The sequence below is a fragment of the Budorcas taxicolor genome, chromosome 2 (genome assembly GCF_023091745.1).
Source record: "Budorcas taxicolor isolate Tak-1 chromosome 2, Takin1.1, whole genome shotgun sequence".
Taxonomy (NCBI): Eukaryota; Metazoa; Chordata; class Mammalia; order Artiodactyla; family Bovidae; genus Budorcas; species Budorcas taxicolor.
In genome coordinates this window covers 169,599,506-169,610,635 of record NC_068911.1, presented here as the reverse complement: position 1 = coordinate 169,610,635, position 11,130 = coordinate 169,599,506, and positions in this window count along the sequence as shown.

Genomic DNA, 11,130 nt, shown 5'->3' with positions numbered 1-11,130 from the left:
CCAGGCTCCTCTTTGCAGTGGCTTCCAAGCATGGGCCCTAGGCACGAGAGCTTCAGTGAAAGTGAAAGTCGCTCAGTTGTGCCTGACTCCTTGTGACCCCATGGACTGTACAGTGCATGGAATTATCTAGGCCAGAACACTGGAGTGGGTAGCCTTTCCCTTCTCCAGGGGATCTTCTCGACCCAGGGATCAAACGGGGTCTCCTGCATTGCAGGTGGATCCTTTAGCAACTGAGCCACAGGGAAGCCCGAAAACTTCAGTAGTTGCAGCGTATGGTCTCAGTAGTTGTGCCACATGAGCCTAGCTGCCAGGTAGCATGTGGGCATCCTCCCAGATCAGGGATCGTATCTGTGTCTCTTGCATTGGCAGGACCACTGGACTACCAGGGAAGCCCTGGAAATGTAGTCTCTGAGCTGGATGCATCGTTACTTCAAATAAAATAGGGGTTCTTCTGTTTTGGACTAGGGAGAGAATAGATGTTAGGTAACTGGCAATATCAGTGCTCACATATAATTGTTCATATAATTGTTCTTGACAGATTGCCAAATGGTATTGCCTCCATTGTAACCCCCTTGCCATCTAACACATCTATGCAATAGTTGTCATCACCTCCATTTTTACAGTTGGAGAAACTGAAGTTCAGACTTGGGCAATCAGTTACCTAACACCAAACCACTAGTGATGACGGAACTGGGAGACAAATCCAGATCTAACTCCAAGGCCTGAGTTCTTCCCCATGCCCCATCTTGCCTTTCTCAACAATTTTTGGCTGCTACTGTAGTTAAAATTCAGTTGTAAAACATCCATGATATTGCAGGCCATGGGATCAAGTATGAACAATGAAACAATGGGATGTTAGGACTGACATTATACACTGTGTGCATGCATGCTGAGTTGTGTCTAACTTCAGCTGTGTCTGATTCTTTGCAACCCTATGGACTGTAGCTTGTCAGGCTTCTCTGTCTGTGGATTTCTCTAGGCAAGAATACTGGAGTGGATCGCCATGCCCTCCTCCAGGGGATCCTCCTGACCCAGGGACTGAACCTGGGTCTTCTGTACTGCAGGCAGATTCTGCTGAGCCACTGGGAAAGCCCTGACATATACATACTGCTGTGTGTAAACCAGATAACTAGTGGGAACCTGTAGTATAACACTGGGAGCTCAGATTGGTGTTCTGTGATGACCTAGAGAGGTGGGATGAGAGTGGGTGAGAGGAAGGTTCAAGAGGAAAGGAATATATGTGTACATATATTTCCCTTTATAGTACAGCAGAAACACACAAGGGCAGAAAGAGAAGAGGACGTCAGAGGATGAGATGGTTGGATGGCACCACCGATGCAATGGACGTGAACTTGGGCAAACTTCGGGAGATGATGAGGGATGTGGAGGCCCGGTGTGCTGCGCTCCATAGGGTCGCAAAGAGTTGGACATGACCGGGCAACTGAACAACAAAAACAGATTAGCAACAAGGACCTACTGCATAGCACAAGGAAGTATATTGATTATCTTATAATAACTATAATGGAAAAGAATATATATATATATGAACCACTTTGCTGTATACCTGAAACTAATACAACATTGTCAATCAACTATACTTCAATTTTTTTTAAATGTATTTATAAAAAGAAACAATGGGGACTTCTCTAGTGGTACAGTGGGTAAGAATCAACCTGCCAGTGCAGGAGACATGTGTTCAAACCCTGGTCCGGGAAGATTCCACACGCTGCAGAGCAGCTAAGTCCATGTGCCAGAACTACTGAAACCTGCGCGCTCTAGGGCCCGAAAGCCACAACTGATGAGCCCCTGTGGCGCAACTACTGAAGCCCACGCACCATCGAGCCTGCGTTCTGCCACAGGAGAAGCCACGGTGATCGTAACTAGAGAGTAGCCCCCACAGCAACGAAGACCCAGCATAGCCAAAAGTAAAGGTACAATGAACTACGCAAAGCAGTTATCATCTCCTGCATTGCCAGTCTCCCCCTCCCTCTCCTTAGTGCCCCCTGGGTACATGATAAGTGTGTACCCCACGGGCACTGTAAGTTACTACCCTCTCTGGACAACCCTCAGTCTAGGGGGCAGCATTGATGCCAACTGAGGAGGTGAGGTAGGGTACCAGCTGTTAATCTAGGAGAGACAGGCCTCTTGTCATCCAGGAGCAAGCAATGATACATCCTAAGTGTCAAACTGTTCTCTTCCTAGGAGACAGAAAAGAACCGACGTTTACTATAGCCATTTTCAAATAAGGAGACTGAGGCTGGGGAGGCTAAGTGATTCGCCTAAGTGACTACACAGCCAGTGACAGAGCTGAGATTCAAAAAATTTGTAGCATTTGCTGATTTCTGTGGTGTAAACACCCAGTCAAGCTAGCAATGTGACATCTCTGAACATAGAGCTGGGAAGAGATGCTCCCGGTGGACTCTCACAAGCCGGATGACCTGGCTTTAGCTCTGAAAAGCAAGCATAACCCGCCACTGCGTTTTTAACACGTCTGCCATTTTGCTACAGTGTGAGGGCAGAGACTTCTTTTGTTGCTCCCACCGCGCATGGCAGAGGGCTACCGAACGGCAATCACTGAAAGTTGGGAATGAAAGGAGGACACTCGTTCTCTTTTCATGAGGCCACATTGCCTCAGATAGTCACATGTTGCAAGAATATCACGTGTATAGAATCTCAGTGAGTCAGCCCTTTCACACAGAGTAACTCAAGCAGAGTTTGATGAACCCACGGCAGGCAACCCCGCCTTGAACATGATGAACCCACCGTGAGAAAAGCTCCTTTGGAAGTCTGAATTTCTCTCATTTCACCCCACTTCTTCCTACCCAGTCCTCCCATTTTCCCAAGTGGTATGTGTGTGTATGTGTTCACATAAAATGTACTCTCGTAGCCATTTTTAAGGGTATAATTTAGTGGCATTGAGTGTATTTCCACTGTTGTTCAATGATCATCACCATCCATCTCTAAAACTTTATCTTCCCAACTCAACCTCCATAGTCATCAAATGATCACTTCCCATTACCTCTCCCCCAACCCTGATAACCACCATTCTGCTTTCTGTTTCTACAAATGTATTGCCCTAGGCACCTTATACAAGTGGAATCAAACAATATTCATATTTTTGTGACTGGCTTATTTCACTTATCATGATGTCCTCGAGGTTCATTCATACTGTAGCATGTAGCATACTTTTTAAGGCTGAATAATACCCCCTGGTTTTGTATACACCTGCATTTTGTTTATCCATTCATCTCTCGATGGACACTTCGGTTGCTTCCATGGTTGGTTATTCTGAATACTGCTGCTATGAACCTTGGCATTAGAGTTCCTGCTTTCAGTTCCTTTGGGTATGTAACCAGAAATGGAATTACGAGGTCATAGGGTAATTCTGTGTTTAAGTTTTTGAGGAACTTCATGCTGTTTTCCATAGCAACTGTGTTATTTTACATTCCAACCAGCAATGCACAAGGATTCCGTTTTTCCACAGCCTTGCCCACTCTTGTTATCTTCTGTTTTCATGTTATCTTGGTTTTGATATGCATTTCCCCGATGATTAGCGATGCTGAGCATTTCTTTCATATGCTTGTTGGCCTTCTATATATCTCCTTTGGAGGAATGTCTATTCAAGTCTTTTACCCATCTCCGAAATGACTTGTTAGTTTTTTATTGTTGAGCTGTAGAAGCTCTTTATATATACTGCATATCACTCCCTCATCAGATATGTGATTTGCAAATAATTTCTCCCATTCAATGGGTTGCCTTTTATTTTTTTAAGACAGGCCCTGTGAAAAGAGTCACTTTCATTTTTTAGAAAATATTTATTTATTTGGCTGCACCAGGCCTTAGCTGCAGCACTCAGGATCTTTGATCTTCCTTGTGGCACACGGGTTCTTTTATTCATAGTTAGAGCATGCAGGATCTGTTAGTTGTGGCATTTGAACTCTTAATTGCATGTGGAAACAGGGATCAAACCAGGGCCCCCTGTGTTAGGAGCACAGAGTCTCAACCACTGGACCACCAGGCAATTCTTATGGGTTGCGTTTTAACTCTGTTGATAGTGTCCTTTAATGTCCCATCCTTTCTTTTAAGGAACTGATTCATCATTTCCTTCCAAAGGCCAAAACCCCTGACTCATGTATGTGGCAGTTCTTAAAAACCTCTCTGAGCTCCTCTTTTCTCTTCTCTGCCATCCTACAAACCATTGAATTTGCTCTTCACCACGTCTTCTCACAAGACTTTCAGGATCAAGCATTTCCTGGCCAGAAAACAAAAGCAGAATCATCCCATTCCTCAATGGATTTGAATGAAAACTGGTAATAATACCAGGTAAAACTCCAAGAGAAGACACAGGAGAAGAACCAAGCTGGGTCTATAAGAAGCCTCACATATGAAGTGGCACATGTTTATGCTGTGTTAAGGTCACTTGCATGTTAACTAACCAAATCACGGTATTGAGCATATCACAACTGTCTGAACAGCTTATGGGAGAGATGGAATGCTTGGCTCCTGATGGCCCATGTTTCCTCACTAGCCGTCTATGTGGTTCCATAACAAATATTTGAAAACTTTTGTTGGACCAAAAAAAAAAAAAAACAACCCGTCTCTGAATATATTTTAGAATGACCCAGGAATTTATATAAAAAGAAAGTCAGACTAATCACACTCTGTTCCTCTTGTTAAAAAACAAAATTTAACTAAGTAGATTTTAAAGATCTTATTAGCTTTATTCAATAATTCATGGGTCAGGCAACATCCCATCTAACAGGCAAAAAGGAGCAGTACAAAATGAAAGATTTTTATGGGTAAAAGGGAGTGAGGACAAGGAAGTTTTACTAACAAAAAAACTGACTGGTAGTGGCAAGTTCATCTTCCTTTAGGAGCCAGGGAAGGCAAGGGTATATGAGGCTGATGACCTCGCTAATTAGGTGATTTCAGATGGACTGGTTTAAGATTCCATTACTGGGAGATGCTAAACCTGCAATCAAGTTAGGTATTAGGTCTTGGTTTCGTGACTTGGGGTTTAGCATAAGTGACTCCATTTTGGCCCTTGTTTTTAATACTCTCTTTCACAGTTTCACAGTTCTAAGGAAAATTCATATGCATATGCAATTTGAACTTCATGAAAAGGAGCCAGGGAGAAGGGGTTGTGGCCTGGAGTGGAAAAAGAGGCTATGGAGAACGATGCACTCTATCAGGGCAGGACATGGCCTTTAGTAAGTATTTATTTTGTGCCAGGCACTGTTCTAAGCAGCTTTAAATCCTCAAAATCACACTGTTACATTCACAGTAAAATTATTCCCATCTTACAGATGAAGAAACAGAAGCAGAAATTGAACCCTGGCCATGTGGACCCCACAGGGAATTCCCTTGTGGCTCAGCTGGTAAAGAATCCACCTGCAATGCAGGAGACCTGGGTTCGATTCCTGGGTTGGGAAGATCCCCTGGAGAAGGAAAAGGCTGCCCACTCCAGTATTCTGGCCTGGAGAATTCCATGGACTGTATAGTCCATGGGGTCACAAAGAGTCAGACATGACTGAGCGAGTTTCACTTCACTTCATATGGACCCTGAGGCTACTTTACTGATCATTATATGACACTGTGTATTCTTTAGACTTGGAATTATCTGCATTCAAACTCAAATGAATGGGCTTCTCTGGTGGCTCAGACAGTAAAGAGTCTGCCCGCAATGCAAACTTCCCTAGGTTGGGAAGATCCCCTGGAGAAGGGAATGGCTACCCACTTCAGTATTCTTACTTGGAGAATTACATGGACAGAAGAGCCTGGCAGGCTACAGTCCATGTGGTCACAAAGAGTCGGACATGACTGAGCAAGTAACAAACTCAAATGACTAAAGAGAACATGATTACAAGCCCATTAGTAGAAAGAAAGTGAAAGTTGCTCAATCATGTCCAACTCTTTGTAATACCATGGGCTATACAGTCCATGGAATTCTCCAGGCCAGAATACTGGAGTGAGTAGCCTTTCCCTTCTCCGAGGGATCTTCCCAACCCAGGGATCAAACCCATGTCTCCCGCATTGCCAGCAGATTCCTTACCAGCTGAGTCACAAGGGAAGCCCGCGAATACTGCCCATTAGTAATCTGAGAGAAATTCAAACTAAATTCAGCTAGAGAAGACTGCGTGCAGCAACAGAGACCCAGTGCAGCCAAGCAAGCAAGTTTTTTTAAAAAAAGCAATGCTGCTTGGGAAAAAACAAAAAATGAGAACCAGAATGAGGCCCATAGCCCAATTTGTGTAAATCATGCCTTTTATGTAAACTTAAAAACATTATGCATGGAAAATAACACTACATTTTCAAAGGGAACATAAAAGTCAAAGATATGTGTTGCCCACACTAGAACTATTGTGGGGGTTGGGCCTGGAGAATGGCGATGAAGGAAAATGACAGGCATTCAGATGGAAAAGTGGACCAGAGCAGCATCTTGCAAAAACGGAGGTGAGAAAAGGGTCTATGCATCTCAGTTCTACCAAGGTATTGTTATATGACCTTGGATAAGTCATTTCATGCCTTGATACTTGTTTTTCTTATCAGGAAAATAGGAAGATATGAGCCTTCACACCATATATCATGAAGGATGTCGACAGAGGAAGTCAGCGCAGCAGAATAGAAAGTGCATGGCCTTTGGACATGACCCAGCTGATCACTGAATGGCTTTGGGGAAGCACTTAACTCTCAGATTCTATTTTAAATGAACTGGTCAACACAGGCTTCACTGAGAAGGGGACATTTGAGCAAAGTCTTGTAGGAGGCAATGGAGTGAGCTATACAGAAATCTGGGGGGAAAGTAATTCATGCAGAGGAGAGTCAATTCCATCCATAGGTAAGGACTTAACATTCCCTTCACAGTGCCGGCCACATGGTCTGTGCTCAGCAGCTGTTGACTGTTCACTCACCCCTTTCCCTCCTCCTGCAGAAACATCAGGATCCAGGTCACCTTCTAGCTCCAGTGACAATGGCACTCTGGCCTCAGAAGCTCTTTGGAACCTTGCATTCACTGCAGGAGTGCCCTCCCTAGCGGACCACAGGAGCCTCAGCCCAGGAAAGTCATCCCTACGGGGGCTTTCATAGGGAGCACAGAAGCCCCAAGGGAGAGAGGCAGGGACCTCACCAGCTACTCTTCCCCTCATGAGATGCCTACTCCAGCACTCATCAAAGCTAGGACAGTGCCTAGAGGGGCTTGGGCCAGGGTGCAGTCACATGGGAGAGGAGAAAAAGGAAGAAACCCATATTTATTCAGGCAGATCTGGGTTTGAACATTACTCTGCCACTGAGTAGCTCAGGTACACTTACACATCCCTGAAGCCCTCTGAGCTTCAATTTCCCCATCTAGAAAATGGACATGAAAATAAATCTATACAGTGGTTGTGAAGAATCAGTGAGATAAGATCTGTGAAAGCGGCAAGCAAGTATCTGGGGCTCACAAAAAGTAGGCCCCTTCCTTTTGTGAAAAGTAGTTGGGAAGCATCCACTGTCTTGTTTAATCAGCTTGGATCCTTATTTATTGTGTTCATTTCTATGGGGATTGAATTGAATCACCTACCTTTCAAGGAGGGCGTGAAGCTATAGTGAGATATTAGATTAAAAACTGCTTAGCATAACTACTGGACCAAAATAGGTATTCCATAAGTGTTTGCTGGTTACCTGGATGGATGGGTGAATGGAAACATGTATAAGTAGATGGATGGATGGACAAATGGACAGATGACTGGGTAGATGGGAGGACAGCTTACTGATAATTATGTCAGGGGTCTTAGGAAACATCACTATGAACAAAGCTAGTGGAGGTGATGGAATGCCAGTTGAGCTATTTCAAATCCTAAAAGATGATGCTGTGAAAGTGCCACACTCAATATGCTAGCAAATTTGGAAAACTCAGCAATGGCCACAGGACTGGAAAAGGTCAGTTTTCATTCCAGTCTCAAAGAAGGGCAATGCCAAAGAATGTTCAAACTACTGGAAAATTGCACTCATCTCACACACTAGTAATGCTCAAAATTCTCCAAGCCAGGCTTCAACAGTATGTGAACCATGAACTTCCAGATGTTCAAGCTCATTTTAAAAAAGGCAGAGGAACCAGAGATCAAATTGGCAACATCTGTTGGATAACAGAAAAAGCAAGAGAATGCCAGGAAAACATCTACTTCTGCTTCATTAACTACGCTAAAGTCTTTGTGTGGACCACAACAAACTCTGGAAAATTCTTCAAGAGATGGGAACAGCAGACCACCTTACTTGCCTCCTGAGAAATCTATATGCAGGTCAAGCAGCAAGTTAAACCATGCATGAAACAATAGACTAGTTCCAAATCAGGAAAGAAGTTATGTCAAGGCTGTATATTGTCACCCCACTTATTTAACTTATATGCAGGGCACATCATGCGAAACGCTGGGCTGGATGAAGCACAAGCTGGAATCAAGATTGCCAGGAGAAATATCAATAACCTCAGATATGCAGATGACACCACCCTTATGGCAGAAAGTGAAGAAGAACTAAAGAGCCTCTTGATGAAAGTGAAAGAGGAGAGCAAAAAAGTTGGCTTAAAACTCAACATTCAGAAAACTAAGATCATGGCATCTGGTCCCATCACTTCATGGCAGATAGATGGGGAAACAGTGACAGGCTTTATTTTCTTGGCCTCCAAAATCACTGTAGATGGTGACTGCAGCCATGAAATTAAAAGACACCTGCTCCTTGGAAGAAAAGCTATGACTAGCCTCAGTTCAGTTCAGTTGCTCAGTCATGTCTGACTCTTTGTGACCCCATGAATCACAGCACGCCAGGCCTCCCTGTCCATCACCAACTCCCGGAGTTCACTCAAACTCATGTCCATCAAGTCAGTGATGCCATCCAGTCATCTCATCCTCTGTCGTCCCTTTCTCTTCCTGCCCCCAATCCCTCCCAGCATCAGAGTCTTTTCAGATGAGTCAACTCTTCGCATGAAGTGGCCAAAGTATTGGAGTTTCAGCTTTAGTATCAGTCTTTGCAATGAACACCCAGGACTAATCTCCTTTAGGATGGACTGATTGGATCTCCTTGCAGTCCAAGGGATTCTCAAGAGTCTTCTCCAACACCACAGTTCAAAAGCATCAATGCTTTGGCACTCAGCTTTCTTCACAGTCCAACTCTCACATCCATACATGACCACTGGAAAAACCACAGCCTTGACTAGATGGACCTTTGTTGGCATTGTAACGTCTCTGCTTTCTTTCCAAGGAGTAAGTGTCTTTTAATTTCATGGCTGCAATCACCATCTGCAGTGATTTTGGAGCCCAAGGAAATAAAGTCTGACACTGTTTCCACTGTTTCCCCATCTATTTCCCATGAAGCGATGGGACCAAATGCCATGATCTTCGTTTTCTGAATGCTGAGCTTTAAGCCAACTTTTTCACTCTCCTCTTTTACTTTCATCAAGAGGCTCTTTAGTTCTTCACTTTCTGCCATAAGGGTGGTGTCATCTGCATATCTGAGGTTATTGATATTTCTCCCGGCAACCTTGATTCCAGCTTGTGCTTCTTCCAGCCCAGTGTTTCTCATGATGTACTCTGCATATAAGTTAAATAATCAGGGTGACAACATACAGCCTTGGCATACTCTTTTTCCTATTTGGAACCAGTCTGTTGTTCCATGTCCAGTTCTAGCTGTTGCTTCCTGACCTGCATACAGATTTCTCAAGAGGCAGGTCAGGTGGTCTGGTATTCCCGTCTCTTTCAGAATTTCCCACAGTTTATTGTGATCCACCAGTCTAAGGCTTTGGCATAGTCAATAAAGCAGAAATAGATGTTTTTCTGGAACTCTCTTGCTTTTTCCATGATCCAGTGGATGTTGGCAATTTGATCTCTGATTCCTCTGCCTTTTCTAAAACCAGCTTGAACATCTGGAAGTTCATGGTTCATGTATTGCTGAACCCTGGCTTGGAGAATTTTGAGCATTACTTTACTAGCATGTGAGATGTGTGCAATTGTGCGGTAGTTTGAGCATTCTTTGGCATTGCCTTTGACCAACCTAGACAGCATATTAAAAACCAATACAGTATTGTAAAGTAAAATAAAGTAAAAATAAAAATTTAAAAAAATAAATAAATTAAATAAAATACATCAAAAAAAAAAAAAAAAAAAGGCAGAGACATTACTTTGCCAACAAAGGTCCATCTAGTCAAAGCTATGGTTTTTCCAGTAGTCATGTATGGATGTGAGAGTTGGACTCTAAAGAAAGCTGAGCACCAAAGAATTGATGCTTTTGAACAGTGGTGTTGGAGAAGACTCTTGAGAGTCCCTTACACAGCAAGGAGATCCAATCAGTCCATCCTACAGGAGATCAGTCCCGAATATTCACTGGAAGGACTGATACTGAAGCTAAAACTCCAATACTTTAGCCACCTGATGTGAAGGACTGACTCATCTGAAAAGACCCTGATGCTGGGAAAGACTGAAGGCAGGAGGAGAAGGGGACGACAGATGAGATGACTGGATGGCATCACTGACTCAGCGGACATGAGTTTGAGTAAGCTTTGGAAGTTGGTGATGGACAGGGAAGCCTGGGATGCTGAAGTTCATGAGGTGGCAAAGAGTCGGATATGACTGAGCGACTGAACTGAACTGAAATATGTATGTCAGGGGAATCATGATTTGTATTACAGAAATACCAAGTTTTCAAAAAACAAGTGTTTTACAAGAGGGTTTTATTATATCTGCTTGTGGCCTCAGGTCCTAAGTGCAGATATAACGGAGATGAGCAAAAATAGGCACAGCTGTGCCCAGTTGTAGTCAGCTGTGGCCTGCCCTTACTCCTCTGGTGGCTATGACTCATCTGGATGCCTTAAGGGGCCAGGTCTTCCCTAAGCCAGTGTTCTCTGGGATCACTGGTAACTCCCTGGGGTCAAGACTGAGATCAGGGGGAAATGCAGGTTGAGGACTTCCTGATGTGCAACACGGCTTGAAAATCCTGATTGGTGATATTTCATAGAAAGAATTAGAACTCAGCTTTTTCCATAACCCTGTTAACATTGCAAGAAATGCATTCCACACTATGTAATTTCTACAGTCATGTAGCTCCTCTGAGCCCCATGTTCCTCTCTGTAAGATGAAGGAATTGGACCCTTCCATCTCCAAAAAT